We start from the raw sequence: 18,185 nt of genomic DNA on the forward strand, positions 1-18,185 counted from the left end.
GGCTGATTAACGCAACTGTGTTTGCATTTGTTGTTCTGAGAATCATCACGTGTCTGATACACTCTTCTGGCCCGTCTGATACACACTTTTGAGAAATTAACACTGAAGTAAATGCGTAACTACTCAGGGGCGTTTCCTGCAACTTTGCCGCTCAGCAGAACGGCCGCTACAGTTCCTCCTTCTGATCTACGTGTGTTTTTCCTCTCGTAGGCTTGGGACGCGAGTAAGAGCGCGACCCGCTGTCAGAGAGAGTCTCGGAGCTCCGCTTTCAGGAGGCTGAGCTCTCCGTGATATCATGCTACAATAAAGGCGCTCTGAAGCGATCTCCCTCCGCGTCCGAGTGTTAGTTCCTTTTCCGTCAACGACAGCCACCAGCGGTGACGCTTCTCCGGCAGCATGCAGAACTACTAGATACCTTCGTAGGTGTACTTCTTCCCGACTGCGCCGGGACTCCGCGCTGGGCAAGGTTAAAACCGTCACGATCGAGGGCCCGCCCTTGACCGGTCCCCTCCCGCCGCTGTCGTATCGGGCCTTGGGCCCCACACCGGCCAGTTTCAGGGAGCGGTCACCAGCCTCCCGGACGGGGCTTCGCTCGCCTCGGCGCTGAACCGGCTCTGCCGCTCGAGGCCCCGTGCGCCGCCCGTTCACCGGTGGAGTGCGCCGGGTGGGGTGGGGTGGGGGGGAACTCCGCAGGGTCCCTCTGCTCCGTGGCTCACCTGCGAGGCGGTGGACCTCAAGCCCACAAGTGGCACACTCACTTTGGTAACAGGTCCAAGCTCTTGAGGAAAGAACGGCGCGACAGATAATCATTGAGACCCCAAACCCCTCATTGCCCGCCCCCCCACCCCCAGCCTCGGCCAGCTCCCCTGACAAGAGGGCCCACGTGCAAACTTGACAAGGCGCAAGGACAGGGAGAGAGGAGAGTGAATCGACGTGCTCCCATACAACTGTCCAGCCCTTTTGTCAAACAGGATCGTTACGATCCGATTAGGCTAGTAATGAGATGGCCGACTACTCTCTTCTGTCTGCACAGGGCCCACATCCCTGCGATTTCCCTCCAACCAAGCACCTATCAAACCACTTCTTGGAAGTCCCTAATGCGTCCGCCTCTAACGCCACCCCAGGTGGCGTGTTCTAAGCCCCCCCGCCACTCTCCATGTGTAAAAAAACAACCCCCTTCACATCCCCTTTGAAACTACCCCCCCCCCCACCCCCCCCAACCTTAAATGTGCACGTTCCCGGTATCAGACATTTCAACCCTGAAGAGAAAATAAAAGACGTTGATTCCTGGGATGGCAGGACTTTCATATGAAGAAAGACTGGATCGACTGGGCTTATACTCACTGGAATTTAGAAGATTGAGGGGGGGGATCTTACTGAAACGTATAAAATTCTAAAGGGATCGGACAGGCTAGACGCAGGAAGATTGTTTCCGATGTTGGGGAAGTCCAGAACGAGGGGTCACAGTTTAAGGATAAAGGGGAAGCCTTTTAGGACCGAGATGAGGAGAAACTTCTTCACACGGAGAGTGGTGAATCTGTGGAATTCTCTGCCACAGGAAACAGTTGAGGCCGGTTCATTGGCTATATTTAAGAGGAAGTTAGATATGGCCCCTGTGGGGTATGGAGAGAAAGCAGGTACAGGGTTCTGAGTTGGATGATCAGCCATGATCGTACTGAATGGCGGTGCAGGCTCGAAGGGCCGAATGGCCTACTCCTGCACCTATTTTCTATGCTTCTATGTCTAGTCGAAGATTATGACGGGCATAGCTAGAGTAGTCTAGACAGTATCTTATGTTGACGTTGAGCTCTACGCAGTAACACGCAACCAGGGGCAGACAAAGAGCTTTGCTGCCCGTTCCCGTTTAATTGGGCCAACGCCGCCACCTTCCCTCGGCCCGGCCCGCTCAGACCGAGAAGGCGCCCGAGCGTCCCGTCACGAGTCCCTGACGCAATGAACGGAGATCGGACTTCCTGGGCGCCAGTGGGGGGCGCGCTTCATTACGCGGGCCGCGAAGCGACCTCCGGATCCGTCTCCCGACAGGCAGCCGCAGAGCGAAGGAACCCATTAGAACAAAAGGCCTGAACGGTAGGCCCAACAGCCAGGTCAGTCACTCTGAGGACTGGCCCCTCCTCCCCCCGCCACCTCGGAACGTCCAGGCGCATTTGTGGCGGCCACCGGCCGCTCCCCTCTGCATTCCGGGACTCCAGGGGGGGCGGGGGGAGGACAGAGAGAGAGCCCGGTTAAAAATCTGCCTGAACCTGCAGCGTCGGGCACCGAATTCCCTTCCAGTGCACGTCGCAGAGGCGCGCCGCTGTCAGCTTACCACAGCAGGCCACCGGGGACCGAAGGAGGCCTGTGAATTATCACAGAAGCCAGTTTCATTTCAGCAGCTTATCGGCAGTTACTTCATCACTTCTACCAACGAGAGATGAATATGTCCGCCAATAGCTCGGCCTCAACCCTAAGGAGAGCGCGTCTTCCCTGAAGTTCAAACATCCTCCGTGACTTCGCTCCCCCCCCACCACCCCACAATCCAGGTTTAATATCACTGTCGTACCTGCTGAAATTTGATGCTCTGCAGCAGCAGGGCTTTACAATGTTCAGTGATTATGTCTGCGTTACACAGCCCTGAGACCTGGAGGCAGAGCCGAGCGATGCAGGCGCTAAGCGGCGACTCCTTTGCCTGCATCTTCGGGAACGGTTCGACGGTTCCATCTTTCACGCCTCTATTTCTCCCTCTCAGTTTTCTCTTGAAGGAGTTACACGCTGACTATGGTTCTCTGGGGGGGGGGGGGGCGGGTATGGGACCTGCTCTCGCCAAGGGCTCGGCCTAAGAGTCAGGCTTGGCTTCGGAGGCCTAGGATCTCAGGGTCGGATCGAAGGTCGGCCTCCGGGCGGGAGGCCGGTGTGTGGTCGGGGGAGTCGGAATATCTTCGACTGCGTGCCCAGAGGCCTGAGATCTCTGGGCACAGAGCTCGAAAAAAGCGGACGTAATGGGACTTTTAACATCGTAAACCAGCCGAGTCGTTTGTTACATCTCCCCTCTCGCTGTGAAACGGAGACACCTCTTTCTCCCTTATTAGGGGGAGAGAGAGAGCCTGTGGTGTGTCGAATACCGGGTGAACGAGTAGTCTTTGGGGTTACCGCGAGTCTGTGTCTCTGCTGTACACTTGAATGCAGTTACAATAAGCAATACGAAACTGTGCAAAAGTCCTTGGCATACATATATATATAGAGCAAGGGTGGGTGAGACACTTGCACACGGGACTGTGGTTGTCAACGTGGAGCGGAGGGCGAGGGTGTAAATCTGGCGGGAGGCAAAGCATGTTGGGATTGGCGAGGGTGGAGCACCTGCGGGAGGGGTTGTGGGACAGGTGGGGGAGAAGGGTGGTGTGGGTGCCGACACACACCCAACCCTGTGACACCAGGCAGGGTCATTCGATTCCAAACAACCGGTTTATTACTAATTACAGAATGTCTCTCTGGTGCTTCCACTCTCCCTTCCCCTTTTCCCAACCATGATTCCCCTCTCCCTTCCCCTTTTCCCAACCATGATTCCCCTCTCCCTTCCCCTTTTCCCAAAAGATTCCCCCTCTCCCTTCCCCTTTCCCCAACCATGATTCCCCTCTCCCTTCCCCTTTTCCCAACCATGATTCCCCTCTCCCTTCCCCTTTTCCCAAAAGATTCCCCCTCCCTTCCCCTTTCCCAACCATGATTCCCCTCTCCGTTCCCCTTTTCCCAACCATGATTCCCCTCTCCGTTCCCCTTTTCCCAACCATGATTCCCCCTCTCCCTTCCCCTTTTCCCTCACCATGATTCCCCTCTCCCTTCCCCCTTTCCAAACCACGATTCCCCTCTCCCTTCCCCTTTTCCCAACGATTCCCCCTCTCCCTTCCCCTTTCCCAACCATGATTCCCCTCTCCCTTCCCCTTTTCCCAACGATTCCCCCTCTCCCTTCCCCTTTCCCAACCACGATTCCCCCTCTCCCTTCCCCTTTTCCCAACCACGATTCCCCTCTCCCTTCCCCTTTTCCCAACCATGATTCCCCCTCTCAGTCCACAACAGAGACCCATATCAGAATCAGGTTATCATCACTCACATACGTCATGTAACCACATAACAATTACAGTACGGAAACAGGCCATCTCGGCCCTTCTAGTCCGTGCCGAACGCTTACTCTCACCTAGTCCCACCGACCCGCACTCAGCCCTTAACCCTCCATTCCTTTCCTGTCCATATACCTATCGGATTTACTAGAATGTTACCAGGGTTTCAGCACCTAAGTTACAGGGAAAGGTTGAACAAGTTAGGTCTTTATTCTTTGGAGCGTAGAAGGTTGAGGGGGAACTTGATAGAGGTATTTAAAATTATGAGGGGGATAGATAAAGAGTTGACGTGGACAGGCTTTTTCCACTGAGAGTAGGGGAGATTCAAACAAGAGGACATGAGTTGAGAGTTAGGGGGCAAAAGTTCAGGGGTAACACGAGGGGGAACTTCTTTACTCAGAGAGTGGTAGATGAAATTTGTATTTTTTTTTTGCGACAGCAGTAAAGTGCGATACATAAAATTACTACAGTGCTTTGTGCAAAGGTCTCAGGCACCCTGGCACGTGTGACCAAGAATTCTGCGTGTCTCTGTATGCACACGCAAACTCTAATCCAGGAATCATCCCGGTAATCATCCCTGCGCTGTGCCAAGCCAGTTACAAAAGCACATCCGAAACATCCAGACACTAGATAGATAGATAGATAGATAGATAGATAGATAGATAGATAGATAGATAGATAGATAGATAGATAGATAGATACTTTATTCATCCCCATGGGGAAATTCAACTTTTTTTTCCAATGTCCCATACACTTGTTGTAGCAAAACTAATTACATACAATACTTAACTCAGTAAAAAATATGATATGCATCTAAATCACTATCTCAAAAAGCATTAATGATAGCTTTTAAAAAGTTCTTAAGTCCTGGCGGTAGAATTGTAAAGCCTAATGGCATTGGGGAGTATTGACCTCTTCATCCTGTCTGAGGAGCATTGCATCGATAGTAACCTGTCACTGAAACTGCTTCTCTGTCTCTGGATGGTGCTATGTAGAGGATGTTCAGAGTTTTCCATAATTGACCGTAGCCTACTCAGCGCCCTTCGCTCAGCTACCGATGTTAAACTCTCCAGTACTTTGCCCACGACAGAGCCCGCCTTCCTTACCAGCTTATTAAGACGTGAGGCGTCCCTCTTCTTAATGCTTCCTCCCCAACACGCCACCACAAAGAAGAGGGCGCTCTCCACAACTGACCTATAGAACATCTTCAGCATCTCATCTAATCCCTCCACCTTCCTCACATCCCTGTGCCTGTCCAAACATCTCGTAAGAGCCTCGCGCCAGGCCGCGCATTCCAGACATCTACCACCCTCCCGAGTAAAAAAGCCCACCCCTCACATCCCCCTCGAACCTGTTCCCTCTCGCCTGCTCTCTGACGTTTGACGTTTCAGCCCTGGGGGAGCAGATACCTCTCTGCCTGTTCTACTCATGCCTCCCACAATCCCTTTCAACCTCTTTCAGATCTCCCCCTCGGGCTCCAGCGCTCCCGAGAAAACAGCTCGAGTTTTATCAGATGACAGTAAAACTCAGGTCGGACCGATGAATCATCGGGCGGGGCTTTTTCCCCGGCAATGGAATTGAAGCCTCACTCTTGTTACAAGTTGGGGAAAGTGATAAACGGACGGAGCGATATTTTCCCCTCTCCCTCCCGCCGGAACGTAGACCCGACAACTGAGAGGAGGCAAGGGTGAAAGTCCATCCAGGCGCCCTTCTGTTAAGACGCCAGCAGACCGCGCCCCCCGCCCCCCCCACCGCAGATATGGCCGGCACCCAATTGCAAAAGGCCGACGGCTCTGAAGGTGACGGGTGCAGATCTCGGAAGTGGAGTGGAGCGCGGAGCACGGCCGGTGGGAGGGGTGGGCTCGCGGTGTGCATCGACGGACGGCCTGGCACCGGAGCACCAGTGCCCCCAACCACCGAGCACGCCTACATGAGACGGCTGTCGCAGGCAAGCAGCGACCATTAGCAGAGATTCCTCAAACCACCCAAGGCCCTCTTCTCACCACTGCCATCAGGAGCCTCAGGACCCACACCACCAGGTTCAGGAACAGTTATTACCCCTTAACCATCAGGAAGGAGGTACGGGAGCCTCAGGACCAACACCACCAGGTTCAGGAACAGTTATTACCCCTCAACCATCAGGAAGGAGGTACAGGAGCCTCAGGACCCACACCACCAGGTTCAGGGACAGTTATTACCCCTCAACCATCAGGAAGGAGGTACAGGAGCCTCAGGACCCACACCACCAGGTTCAGGGACAGTTATTACCCCTCAACCATCAGCAAGGAGGTACAGGAGCCTCAAGATCCACACCATCAGGTTCTTGAACAGAAGAGGGTAACAATACTCATCTATCGAGATGTCCCCGCAATCAGCAACCTCAACTTAAGGACTCTTTGTCTCACGTTCCTGTTACTGATTTTAATATTTGAATTTTGCGCAGTAGAATGCAGTAGAACAGAGTGATTTAGGAATAATGGTGCATAGTTCCCTGAAGGTGGAATCTCATGTGGATAGGGTGGTGAAGAAAGCTTTTGGTATGCTGGCCTTTATAAATCAGAGCATTGAGTATAGGAGTTGGGATGTGATGTTAAAATTGTACAAGGCATTGGTGAGGCCGAATTTGGAGTATTGTGTACAGTTCTGGTCACCGAATTATAGGAAAGATGTCAACAAAATAGAGGGAGTACAGAGGAGATTTACTAGAATGTTACCTGGGTTTCAGCACCTAGGTTACAGGGAAAGGTTGAACAAGTTAGGTCTTTATTCTTTGGAGTGTAGAAGGTTGGGGAGGGAGGACTTGATAGAGGTATTTAAAATAATAAGGGGGATAGATTAAGAGTTGACGTGGATAGGCTTTTTCCATTGAGAGTAGGGGAGATTCAAACAAGAGGACATGAGTCGAGGGTTAGGGAGCAAAAGTTTAGGGGTAACAGGAGGGGGAACTTCTTTACTCAGAGAGTGGTAGCTGTGTGGAACGAGCTTCCAGTAGAAGTGGTAGAGGCAGGTTCGGTATTGTCATTTAAAGTAAAATTGGACAGGAAAGGAATGGAGGGTTATGGGCTGAGTGCGGGTCGGTGGGACGAGGTGAGAGTAAGCGTTCGGCACGGACTAGAAGGGCCGAGATGGCCTGTTTCTGTGCTGTGATTGTTATATGAAGGGGACTCAAACTAGAGGTCATGGGTTAAAGGGTGAAAGGTGAAAAGTTTAAGGGGAACATGAGGGGGAAGTTCTTTGCTCCGAGTGTGGCGAGAGTGTGGGATGGGCGGCCAGCGAGAGTCATGCCTCGGAAACAGGGTGAAGTCCAATATCGCCCAGCGGACGTCGTGAAATCTCTGGAATTTGCAGCAGCAGTCCGACGCAATGCGCGATAATAGAGAGAAGGAAACTGTGAATTACAGTAAACTAAATTACATCAGGCCAGTTAAAGAAGTAGTGTTGATGGGTTCGATGTCCACTTCATTAAGAAATATTGATAACAAGTCAAATAGGTCGTCCAAGGTTAGAAACAACAAAGTACCGAGGTCGTGTTCATGGGCTCGATGACTTTGTGTCTACGGAGGCACTTCCGTTCTGGGTGCTGTGACTTGCTTTTTATGGCTGATTTACACTTGCGCGTACGGGCTACGCCGCAGCCCCGATTTTCACTTCTGCGTCGGCTCTAAGCCGTAGCGAGCGCGCGTCGGTGCGCGCCAGAACGCTAGTTGGCGGCGGGGTTCCTGCGACGCAGTGTCGAGTTTCTACGCGAAAGACATGGACGAGGAAACGCAGTTCAGACACTTCCGCGTGCCGGCAGGTAGATTTGGTTCCCATCGGCGTACAGGCACGGCGGAGAAGAAGCAACCGGAAACGCGATGCTACCAAGCGGGCCAATCACAGTCGTTGCGTTCTGCGTCGCCAAGAGGCGCGAGTTACATTTCTGGGGAGGTGCACGTCACCCTACGGTGTAGGGTGCGCGGTACCTACAGGGTAGACGCGACGCAGAATGATAAATCAGGCTTAATGTTTACACAATTGGTGTTTCGTTTTACCCCCCTGCGCACTGGGTGCTTGTTAATTTTTTGGGTGGGGGGGGGGTCTTTGTTTTGTGACTGCCTGTAAGGAGGCGAATCTCAAGGCTGTGTGTAGTATACACGCTTTGATTTACAAAAAAATGAACTTGGAATTTAAATACGTAGTGCAAAAACAGAGGGTCGAAGTAGTGAGGAAGAGTTCACGGGTTCATTGTCCATTCAGAAAAGAAGCTGTTCCTGAATCGCTGAGTGTGTGTCTTCAGGCTCCTGTACCTCCTCCCTGATGGCGGAGGGGAAGAAGCTGTTCCTGAATCGCTGAGTGTGTGTCTTCAGGCTCCTGTACCTCCTCCCTGATGGCGGAGGGGAAGAAGCTGTTCCTGAATCGCTGAGTGTGTGCCTTCAGGCTCCTGTACCTCCTCCCTGATGGCGGAGGGGAAGAAGCTGTTCCTGAATCGCTGAGCGTGTGCCTTCAGGCTCCTGTACCTCCTCCCTGATGGCGGAGGGGAAGAAGCTGTTCCTGAATCGCTGAGTGTGTGTCTTCAGGCTCCTGTACCTCCTCCCTGATGGCGGAGGGGAAGAAGCTGTTCCTGAATCGCTGAGTGTGTGCCTTCAGGCTCCTGTACCTCCTCCCTGATGGCGGAGGGGAAGAAGCTGTTCCTGAATCGCTGAGTGTGTGTCTTCAGGCTCCTGTACCTCCTCCCTGATGGCGGAGGGGAAGAAGCTGTTCCTGAATCGCTGAGTGTGTGCCTTCAGGCTCCTGTACCTCCTCCCTGATGGCGGAGGGGAAGAAGCTGTTCCTGAATCGCTGAGTGTGTGTCTTCAGGCTCCTGTACCTCCTCCCTGATGGTAGCAATGAGAAGGGAGCACGTCCTGGGTGACGGGGGTCCTTAATAATGGACGCTGCCTTTCTGAGGCACCGCTCCCTGAAGATGTCCTGGCTGCTTTGGAGATTGGTGCCCATGCGGGTTTGTTTGGAGATTTGAAAGGAAGTTTGGGTAGGTACATGGACGGGAGGGCTACGGTCCGGGGAGCAGGCCGACGGGACCGAGCAGGTTTATAGTCCGGCGCCGGCCGAAGGCCTCCATCACAGAGCGAACGAGTCGCTTCAGGATCCACTTTTTAATTATGAGCCTGATCCACATCTGGGGCCGTTGCTGAAGGAGACGTTGTCTCCTTCCCCGGGGCATGTCAGGACTTCTGAGCAATGACTCTCGACAAGTTAAAAATTAAAAAAAAATAATAAAAACAAGTCATGTGTGAAGACAGTGAATCCGAAGAGAAGGCTGAGACCGGGGAAAGTACATTAGCTTTTGAAGGAAAGCTCCCTGGGGCTTATTATTAATAGATTACAGAACTAGCAGCTCCCAAAAGGCCCTTCTTGGCCAACCAGCCAGGCTGCCTCGCAAACCACCTTTCCTAACCCTGGCCCAATCACAGGTCGACTCACAATGACCCGTTAACCGAACGGAAACCGTGACGCCCGGAGGGAACCCACACGGTTTGCGGGAAGGACGCTAGGGGACTGAACTCCTGGAAGAGCGGCGGCCCGAACTCCACGTATCTCCCCCCCCCGCCCCCCCCCCGCCCCTGCCCCCACCACCGTCACGTCCTCCGACGTGGCCGACTTGCTCGCGTGTTCCGACGGAGAGGAGAGTGGACCGTGGGAGAAAGGGAAGGAGGAGGGACACCAGGGGGAGGTGATGGGTGGGAAAGGTAAAGGGCTGGAGAGGAAGGAATCTGATAGGAGAGGAGAGTGGACTGTGGGAGAAAGGGAAGGAGGAGGGACACCAGGGGGAGGTGATGGGTGGGAAAGGTAAAGGGCTGGAGAGGAAGGAATCTGATAGGAGAGGAGAGTGGACCGTGGGAGAAAGTGAAGGAGGAGGGACACCAGGGGGAGGTGACGGGTGGGAAAGGTAAAGGGCTGGAGAGGAAGGAATCTGATAGGAGAGGAGAGTGGACCGTGGGGGAAAGGGAAGGAGGAGGGACACCAGGGGGAGGTGACAGATGGGAAAGTTAAATTGCTGGAGAGGAAGGAATCTGATAGGAGAGGAGAGTGGGCCGTGGGAGAAAGGGAAGGAGGAGGGACACCAGGGGGAGGTGATGGGTGAGGAAGGTAAAGGGCTGGAGAGGAAGGAATCTGATAGAGAAGAGGAGAGTGGACCGTGGGAGAAAGGGAAGGAGGAGGGACACCAGGGGGAGGTGACAGGTGGGAAAGTTAAATTGCTGGAGAGGAAGGAATCTGATTGGAGAGGAGAGTGGACCGTGGGAGAACGGGAAGGAGGAGGGACACCAGTGACACCCAGCGCTGGCAGATCTTCTCGCCAGTCTTCCCCGTTGAGGCTACCGCAGTGTGTCTGCTCGGCGGCGGGGGGGTTAGCGGGGGGCCCACTGCAGCAGTAAAGTGCTGGTTGTCACGAGGGATTATTCTCAAACAACAATAATGAGCCCAGCCTCTCAGCACAGTTCCTGCGCAGCTCGGCCTAGGAGGACGAAGGGAAATTTGACGGTGGCACAGTGGGTCTTGAGGGGAATTAAGGGTCATTTGCGGGGGATGGGGGGGGGAAGGCAGGTGGGTGGAGATGAGTCCTTGGCCAGATGAATGACGGATCAGTCTCGACAGGCCGGATGGCCGACTCCTGCTCCTGTTCCATATGTTCTTAAGCACAGATTGTTTTTAAGTGCAAGCAGGCTTTTTCCACTGAGGCTGCAGCTGGAGGTCGTGGGTTAAGGGTGAAAGGTGAAAACTGGTGGGGGATTCTTCACCCAGAGGGTTGTGGGGGGGCGAGCTGTCGGCGCAAGTGGTGGGTTCGAGCTCTATTCCAGCGCTGAAGAGAAGTTAGGATGGGAGGGGCAGGGAGGGGGGGCCGTGGTCCCGGGACAAGTTCGATCGGGCTGGTCAGATTTAAGGCTGATTCATACCCTAATGCGTCAAATGAACGCGGGAGGCCGTACCCTACGCCAGAGCCTGACCCGCGCCTCTCCAAAAGTGCAGCTGCGCATTGCGGCGACGCAGACCGCAACAGATGCGATCGGTCCGCTCGGGAGCATCGCATCTCCTCCTGCCTGCAGGCGCACACTGATGCGAAATAAACGGTCGGAGACGATGAAGCAAATCCTCAAGTCTACCAGCCGACGTCCGAAAACATTTGAAATGCGTTTCCTCGTCCGTGTCCCTCGGTGGCCGGGACAAGCGCAGAAAATTCACCCTCCCTCTGCCCCAATCCGTTCGATGGTCGCACACGCCATCTCCTCCGGCGCCTTCTCTCCTTTCAGCGTTGCAGTAAGTTCAATAAAAGTGACCCTTGTTCAACATTCATTAGCTCCAACGCCGACACGATGCGCTCAGTCGCCACGGTTTGGCGCACGCAAAGAAACTCAACACACAGTGGCGTGGAGAGCCCCGCCAGCTGGCGTTTTGGCGCCGAATTGCAGAGCGACGCAGTCACACCAGCGCACGGGTGTAAGTGCTCACAACGGCGCAGCGCCTACGCACGAGTGCTAACGCAGCCTTTACAGTTCGGAGCGGCCTGCCCCCTGTGCGCTGTCGTCTTCAGCGACTCTGTAACCGGCCGCCTCCGCCAGAGGGCACCCACAGCGCCGAACCAGGCCCTGCGGCCCATCCGAGCCGTGCCGACCCATCGGCCGGCCCCGCCGCGCCGGCCTCGCTCCCGGACCGACCCGCGGACTTCCGTCCGTGGCGGTCGGCGCTTTCGCGGCCCGGTTGGGTTGGGGAGCGCGAGCTTACGGTTCAATTCCACCGCCTGGAATACGCAGGTAAAGTTATCCGGGAGGGCTGTGTGAAGAGGGTCTGATGGAGCCGTTGGTGATTTGAGGTTAGTTTGGGGAAGTGGGGGGTGGGGGGGGGGGGCGGCTCAGTACGCCTGTTTTCCCGCGGAGCTTCAGCGAGTTCACTTCCCCCCCCACCACCGCCCGTCCGACTCCCTGCTGACGGAGGCCATGCAAGGCGCTGGCACCGCCGGTGGCGTCTTATCAACTCTTCGCAACGGCCGGAGAGGGGAGGAAAAAGACGCGGGTCGGTCTCCCTCGCATGAGGGGGAGGGGGCGAGTAGGGTCAGCGGTTCTCCCTGGACCGTGTCTCCGAGAGTCAGTCTACAGGGGTCATCAACCTTGTTTGCACCGCGGACAGGTTTAATATGGACAATATTCCGGCCGACGAGGGGGGTGGGGGGTGTTAATCGTGACTGGAATATAGGTAATAAGTCAACTATAAGTCACTTATAAATGGCTAATACACTCAATTTAATATTAATCTCGCGAATTTAATATTAAACACACAGCGCGTATTTTCCTCGCATGAATATAGTGATAAGGCAATTATAACTCACTTATAAGTCAATAGCATCGTAACAGTTTAAGTAGCGTTTGGATATTAAACACACAGCGCATATTTTCCTCGCATGATCGTATCAAATCACTGCAACACACCAGTGAGAGGACAAGGTGAGGGCCGGAGGTCCCCGTGCCGGGGTCACGGCGGTCGCAGTCTGGAGAGAGTGACTGACCGAGCGAGGAGTGCGACAGGGCGCGTGCCCGCCCCCCTCGTAGGTAGGTAGGGTCTATCGTCCGACAAAAGTCTGGCTCGAGGGATGACTTTCAGTAGATCGCAGCGAGGTAGCGGCTCTGCTACTTAGGAAACCCTGAGCCCGAATTAGGTCGTCTGCGGATATTTTAGCACCGGGTTCCCCACGGACATTCGGTGCACTAAACAGGTTCAGAGGCAGCGCCCATCTGTCCGCGCTCCAGGCTGGTAGCGACGGCGCTTCCCGCCAGCCGCGCGAGGCGGTCGGTTACCCGAGGCCAACCAGTGATCCCTGGCGGGAGGGTATCGCTGCGTTTAGGCGACTGATGACCTCGCGTGCGTTCAGGTTCGACAGCGGGCGGGACAGGGAATGAGGAAAGGTGCAGCTGACTCATATCGTGTCATATCATCGCCAAATCGTATCGTTCCCTCGCGGGCCCGGTAGTAGACGCTTTGCGCCCCGGTGGTTGGGGACCACTGATCTACGCCGCACGCAAACCCATCCAACTCGCGAGCAACGTCATCCTCCCCTGCCATTTCCCAGAAGAAATCAGCGCGACGAGATTTAACGCGGGAGAAGAGGATACAATATGCATCCTGAAATTCTCTCTCTTCTTCGCGGACACAGGAGTGCCCCCAAAGAGTGAAGGACAGCTAAACGTTAAAACCTCAAAGCCCCCCCCCAACTACCCCCTCCCACGAACAAGCAGAGCAAAGCAACGACCCCCCCCACCCCCACCAGCAAAAAAAGTATCAGCGTCTCCCACCGAGCACTCGAGCGTACAGCAAAGCGTCAATAGACACAGACTCGCGGTACCCCAAAGACTACTCGTTCACCCGGTATTCGACACACCACAGGCTCTCTCTCCCCCTAATAAGAAGAGAGAGTCGGTCCCCGTTTCACGGTACAATACACAAACCTACCAACCGGTACGCGGCTGGACCGCGTGGGAGGAGCACCCGGAGGAAACCCACGCGGTCGCGGGGAGAGAGCGTGCGGGCTCCTCGCGGGCCGCAGCGGGGAATCGAAGCAGGGTCGCCGGACCTCTGGACCGCGTTGGTCAGCAACAGGATGCTGCCTGGATTTAGAGAGAGCCCGTCTCATGAAGAGGCGTGGAGGAGTCATCCAGTGACTTTCTTTCTAAGGGTGAAAGTGGCTAATACAAGGGGGCATAATCTTAAGGAGGTAAGTGTAAGTGGGGGGAGGTGTCAGAGGAATTTTTTGTTTACACACACACACACACACACACACACACACACACACACACACACACACACACACACACACACACACACACACACACACACACACACACACACACACACACACACACACACACACCTGCATGGTGTCAAGTTAGGAAAAGGGGGATCTGGGTATCCTTGTTCATCAGTCACTGAAAGTCAGCATGCAGGTACAGCTGATGGCACGTTGGCCTTCATAACAAGAGGAATTGAGTATAGGAGTAAAGAGGTCCTTCTGCAGCTGTACAGGGCCCTGGTGAGACCACATCTGGAGTATTGTGTTCAGTTTTGGTCTCCAAATTTGAGGGAGGACATTCTTGCTATTGAGGGAGTGCAGCGTAGGTTCACAAGGTTAATTCCCGGGATGGTGCGACTGTCATATGTTGAAAGATCGGAGTGACTGGGCTTGTATACGCTAGAATTTAGAAGGATGAGGGGGGATCTGATTGAGACATATAAGATTATTAAGGGATTGGACACACTGGAGGCAGGAAACATGTACCCAATGTTGAGGGAGTCCAGAACCAGAGGCCACAGTTTAAGAATAAGGGGTAGGGGCCATTTAGAACGGAGTTGAGGAAAAACTTTTTCACCCAGAGAGTGGTGGATATGTGGAATGCTCTGCCTCAGAAAGCAGTGGAGGCCAATTCTCTGGATGCTTTCAAGAAAGAGTTAGATAGAGCTCTTAAAGATAGCGGAGTCAGGGGATACGGGGAGAGGGCAGGAACGGGGTTACTGATTGTGGATGATCAGCCATGATCACAGTGAATGGCGGTGCTGGCTCGAAGGGCCGAACGGCCTACTCCTGCACCTACTGTCTATTGACCGTTTATTCAACATTTTCATTTGATTTGATTTCTTACTCTGCCAATTATTTTTTTCGAAGTTTTAGATTTGATCAGAAAGTATTTCTCTCTATTCTTTTGGTCGTGTACTCAGAATGGACTGCCCAGTCCTTTACTTTCAACCTTTTCTCATATCGTGTAGTGGGTTTCTTTCATCTAAAAATTTACAGTGTTTTTCTTTCTCCATGAATTGATAAGAGGAGAATTAGCTGTCTTCTTTATCATTATATACTACACATTAGCTTAACACTATGTATGATTTTCATAATGTCTATTTCACTTTCTGTATGTATTGATATTGATATATATATATTTGAGATAATTCTCCTCGTTTGTATATACAGTCGGCCCTCCTTACCTGCGGGGAATTGGTTCTGGGACCCCCCGCGGATACCAAAATTCACAGATGCTCAAGTCCCTTATTTAACCTGTCTCAGTGTGGTGGACATTAGGACCCGGCGGAACCCCGGACCTTATTTAACCTGTCTCAGTGTGGTGGTCTTTAGGACCCAGCGGAACCCCAGACCTTATTTAACCTGTCTCAGTGCGGTGGACATTAGGACCCAGCGGAACCCCAGACCTTATTGAACCTGTCTCAGTGTGGTGGTCTTTAGGACCCAGTGGAACCCCAGACCTTATTTAACCTGTCTCAGTGCGGTGGACATTAGGACCCGGCGGAACCCCGGACCTTATTTAACCTGTCTCAGTGTGGTGGTCTTTAGGACCCAGCGGAACCCCAGACCTTATTTAACCTGTCTCAGTGCGGTGGACATTAGGACCCGGCGGAACCCCGGACCTTATTTAACCTGTCTCAGTGTGGTGGTCTTTAGGACCCAGTGGAACCCCAGACCTTATTTAACCTGTCTCAGTGCGGTGGACATTAGGACCCAGCGGAACCCCAGACCTTATTTAACCTGTCTCAGTGCGGTGGACATTAGGACCCGGCGGAACCCCGGACCTTATTTAACCCGTCTCAGTGCGGTGGACATTAGGACCCAGCGAAACCCCAGACCTTATTTAACCTGTCTCAGTGCGGTGGACATTAGGACCCGGCAGAACCCCGGACCTTATTTAACCTGTCTCAGTGCGGTGGACATTAGGACCCAGCGGAACCCCAGACCTTATTTAACCTGTCTCAGTGCGGTGGACATTAGGACCCGGTGGTGCAGCTCTGAATCCGCAGTGTTTCTGTTCACGAAAATAATCACGATCACGATTGAAAATAAGGTGGAAATAATAAAGCGATCGGAAAGAGGTGAAACGCCATCGGTCATTGGAAAAGCGTTAGGCTACAGTCGGTCAACGATCGGAACAATTTTAATGGAGCATGTGAAAGGCCCTGCCCCGATGAAAGCTACAATTATTACTAAGCAACGCAGTGGTTTAATCATTAAAATACGTATGTTTCTTAAGTGTTTTAAAACATGTAAAACACTTGTAAAACATGTACTACATACCAAGAAAAACGTTTGACTAACTGACGCTAAATAATACCGGATGTTCCTGTTCCGACTTCAAACCCGACTTAAAGACGGACTCAGGAACGGAACTCGTTCATAACCCGGGGACTGCCTGTACTTTTAAATCATCTCTAGATTACTTATACAGACAGACAGACAGACATACTTTATTGATCCTGAGGGAAATTGGGTTTCGTTACAGTCACACCAACCAAGAATAGTGTAGAAATATAGCAATATAAAACCATAAATAATTAAATAATAATAAGTTAATCATGCCAAGTGGAAATAAGTCCAGGACCAGCCTATTGGCTCAGGGTGTCTGACACTCCGAGGGAGGAATTGTAAAGTTTGATGGCCACAGGTAGGAATGACTTCCTATGACGCTCAGTGTTACATCTCGGTGGAATGAGTCTCTGGCTGAATGTACTCCTGTGCCTAACCAGTACATTATGGAGTGGATGGGAGACATTGTCCAAGATGGCATGCAACTTGGACAGCATCCTCTTTTCAGACACCACCGTCAGAGAGTCCAGTTCCACCCCCACAACATCACTGGCCTTGCGAATGAGTTTGTTGATTCTGTTGGTGTCTGCTACCCTCAGCCTGCTGCCCCAGCACACAACATGATAGCATTGGCCACCACAGCCTCGTAGAACATCCTCAGCATCGTCCGGCAGATGTTAAAGGACCTAAGAATGTTATAAAACCTAATACAATGTAAATGCTATGTAAATAGTTGTTACACTGTTTTGTTTAGGGAATAATGACAAGGAAAAATAGTCTGTACATGCTCAAACAGCGAGTGCTGGAGAGAGAACTTCCGGGTTTTCCCGATCCGCGGTTGGTTGGATCCGCGCGGATAAGGAGGGCCGACTGTATACTCTTTTAAAATCAATAAAAAGATTAATAAAGAAAGATAGATTAGACTAGATTCAAAGGATGCATCTCACAGTCTGTTTTGATGTGCGTATGATAAATGAAAATCAACCTTTGGAAGCTTGGTTGATCGCTGGGCGTGACCAGATGCCCGCGGGCGCTTTCGGCTCCCAAGGAGGAGCCCGTCGTCGGCGCGCAGTCAAGGGGGGGGGGCGGCAGAATGCCAGCGTATGTACCCCTCCCGCGGTCCGAATGGGTACCGGGCAGACGCCGCGACCTGGCTTGGCCGGTTCGAAACACCGCCGGCCGACCAGATCGCAGCCCGGGGGAGCTCTCTCGACCGGAGCGAAAGTCCCGCGACGTTTTCAGAGCTCGACCCGTAAAGCCAGGGCGGTGCTCCCCAAAACGAAGACGGCGGCACAAGAGCAGCGGTCACGCACAAGCTGAGCGAAAGGGGAACAGAGGCTTGCTTTCTGCTCAGGGAGTCCCTTGTTCGGATAAAGGCAGAGAGAGAGAGACACACACACATAAACTACACCCTTCGCTCTGTGCGACACTGAAAGACGTCGAGGCCGTCCCCACAAAGACAAGAGTGTTATTATCCAGGACAGACCAGAACGGAAAACCTGCCTGGCGCTGGCATTTGCAAAGGGCACTCCAAAGATAATTATCTAATCAGAAATTCAGACGCTGCTTAATCTGGACGCTGTCTACGCCACACAGCTATTTCTGTCCTGCGATTCCTATCTTGAAAGTTTAATCACTGGATATCTTCTGATGTGGCAGATGGGCTTTTGGCCGAGCATCCGCAGGGTCAGATGGGCCAAGAGTTTATGAAGGGGTCGGGGCCGAGTGTGGGCGCAGCTGTCTAGACGCACAACCCAGGGCAGTACGATACGGAGAGAGCGAGCTGTTGCCCGTGTAACAGGCTCCCCCTCTCCCCACGCAGACGATGAACCCAGAGGAACGGCAGAGACCGATACGGTTCGGCACCAGGAGTCGCCGGTCAGCGTCGAACTCGACGTCGGACTGCCTCAGGGACTCCAGCTCCGGATTTTCCCCTCGGGGTTCACTCCCGGAGCCTCCCCCGCGAG

The sequence above is a fragment of the Hemitrygon akajei genome, chromosome 26 (assembly GCF_048418815.1).
Source record: "Hemitrygon akajei chromosome 26, sHemAka1.3, whole genome shotgun sequence".
NCBI classification, from domain to species: Eukaryota; Metazoa; Chordata; class Chondrichthyes; order Myliobatiformes; family Dasyatidae; genus Hemitrygon; species Hemitrygon akajei.